At 37.6% G+C, this 2,978-nt stretch overlaps 1 pseudogene; it reads left to right on the plus strand.

The window, feature by feature from the left end:
- The window catches only part of LOC107573196 (protein NLRC3-like), a 6,358-nt pseudogene extending 5,166 nt beyond the window's left edge, over nt 1-1,192 (plus strand).
- The last annotated feature ends 1,786 nt before the right edge of the window (nt 1,193-2,978 follow it).

Here is a 2,978-nt window from a genome sequence, read left to right on the forward strand (position 1 = left end):
CTCATAGACACTAGGGGTGTGACAATACACTTAGCTCACAAGGTGAGACAAAATGCAGATACTTGGTTCACTAGAACGAGACAATGTTTTAATACTTTAAGAAATTTTCAAATTACAAACTATTTGTCTTTTAATCACAAAAAGTAAAACAATGCAGTTGTATTGAAATGTTTTAACTAATCTAGTGCTTAACTAATGATTATTTTGCTGATCAAGTAATCTGATTTTGACAAGTGAGTAATCTGATATTTTTTATATGATATTTTTATATATTTATTTTATATGACTATATTTATATATAAAGTAACGATGAGGCAATAATAATTGGCCTCAAATAAAGTATCAAAACCAAGTACATGGTTTTATTGAACAACAGTGTTAAATACATAATGTAATTTGCCTATATTACAACAAATACCTGCAGAGGGCGCCAATGGCCTGGTGATGTTTCATGTGATTCAACAACGTTTAAATTCATTTAATTTTAATATTTGGCCACATGCAAAGTCAGAAACTTTTATTTTGAAATTGTGATCTACAATAAATCGCTTATTTAGAAATATGTTGATATATTCTCCTGTGTTGGCATAGGTTTAAATGATTTACGTTACAAATCAAGTGAGTTTTCCCAGATGAACGTTAATTAAGCAACCCAAAATCACCGCATATGCAGAGGAAGAGTTCACACATACAGTCTTTACTGGTAAATTACCGGGAAGTTACCGTTAAGAGATCATGTGTGAACAGGACCTTTTCAAAAATCCCGGTAAATTCATTCTGGCAATCATATTGTTCTTATGGAGATGACGTGATTACTCTGAGCTGTTTACAAAGCTCCGCTGCTTTTTTAATAGCTTTTCTATGTAAATATGACGCTAGATGGAAATCTTTGACCATTGTGCCTCGCAGCTTTTTTAATGTGTCGCGCTCGAGATCCAGGCTTCTTTTCCATTCATCAGCTAATGCGCGTCTCGTGTTTATAAGAACAAAAACTTCTGATTGGCTAAGATACTATTGGGCTAGTAATGTTAGTTTGGTTGAGAGTGAAAGCTGTGTTCCTCTCATACATTGGTAAGCAAACTCATGAACTCGAACGTGATATAAACAAGTGTTTTTAAATGTAGGATGACTTTTTTTTCCCGCAGCCAAACGCCGCACGCCGGAGATCCGGCACGGTGCCGGAGAACTTTAAGCTCTTAGACTGTGAACTATGTAGTACTTAATTGTGGAGTTAAACAGGTTTTCACCATTTTCGTGTTCAGGATTTTTTGGGCGGGGTTAAAATCATGACTCGATGACGAAATGGAGTCACTGAGCATGGCCCCTCCCCTAACACTATAGACGTGTGTTCGACTTGAAGCAGCACTGTGCAGATCGATCGGTGTGTGACATTAAAGTACAGAGCTATAGAGAGCAGACGGCTCCTCATGCTTTCGAATCGCTCTCTTGTCATACACTGATCGTTCTGCACAGCCCTGCTTCAAGTTGAACACACCTAATAACTACAGCGCACTGGTTTGCCCGCTCAATCGCGAGTTACTGCCATTCATTACTACAGCCTAGAGGTTCCTAGCTAGCTATGCCTTCGTCACGTAAATGCATAACATCTGGTTGCAATAATTTACAAAACAGCTCGGTCTCAGTTAAATAAGCTGCAGAGGAAGACAGTTGAGAGAGATGGCAGCTTTTCCGCGAGTGGGCATGGTTTCAGAGCCGCCAGCGGACACGCCCGCAGCGTTTGAGAGCAGAGAATACTGCTTATTTTTTCAAGATTTTGATAGCTTATTTTATTCACTTGGCAGTTTTTTTTAGCATTCAAATTTGTTTGGGTGGTTAATAAAATTTTTCTGCGGTGTGATAACGTCTCAGGTTACTTATGTAACCATGGTTCCCTGAGTAGAACACATTTAATATTGACTTTACATAGACTTTAAAGACAGAAGACAGGGAAAGGAAACACAGGCTAGTGGACGTGCACACAACAGCACCACTGTTAAAACAGTAGGGCCACACTGTTGCATGTACACTAGCTCTAAACTTTCCTTTTCTTATGTACCATCAGTGCCTGATAATTTAATTTAGTGGTTTACTTTGAAATTTAAGGTGTTAACATTGATTATACCCTTGATACGTACCTGAGGCCAGCTCCTAGTAATATCTCTCTTTGATTAGTGCATCAGTCTTCTCCTACAGGTCTTCTATCTTCAGGTTAGCCATCTTTAATCCTTTTTTGTTCTGTCAGCTGTTCAGAAAGCGCAATGGACACACTTATCAATAATTGTAAAAGATTGTAAAGGATCGGTTCACTGTAGCGAATATTCAGAACATCAAACTAAATTATATTAAACAACTCGATTGATATTTTTTGCCTAGCTTAGTACAACATTCAGAAGCTTTCTTGAAACATTTCAGACAGAAAATATAAGATTATGATGTTCGCTATACTAAATTATCCATCAATTTCATGAATACAACCAAAAGACACCTAATTAAATATATCTGCTTACCTGTATCAGCGACTAGCATTTCTTCAATTTGTTTCCTCTGTATCTCCTCCACGTTTAGAGCAAATGTGCGAGGTCCTTGATTTCTATAAAACACCATCACTATTTTAGCTCTATCAACTCCACAAATTAGTCACTGTCCACACGTTTTTGGCGCTGTGCTACATTGCTGTAGGTACGCAGATTGCTTTGGTGACGTACGCACGCGTATGATGGTAGGATTGTGTGTTTCCTCGGTTTAAATTGAGAGAGCAGGATCACAGTTTCAAGTTAAATAATGTGGAGATCCCATGAATTTATGAAGCTTATAAATGGAGACGCATTAAAGTTAATTAGGTGGCTTCAGAGGAGAACACTTTTAAGAAGAAAGATGAAAAGTCGATTCAAGTGGGTCAAAAGGAATGGATCAGTATGTTCGGTAAGAAGATTCTAAAATGCATTAAATCAACCAGACACATGTCAATATTTAGCCAT

Source organism: Sinocyclocheilus grahami, unplaced genomic scaffold (assembly GCF_001515645.1).
Source record: "Sinocyclocheilus grahami isolate Dianchi unplaced genomic scaffold, SAMN03320097.WGS_v1.1 scaffold1889.1, whole genome shotgun sequence".
NCBI classification, from domain to species: domain Eukaryota; kingdom Metazoa; phylum Chordata; class Actinopteri; order Cypriniformes; family Cyprinidae; genus Sinocyclocheilus; species Sinocyclocheilus grahami.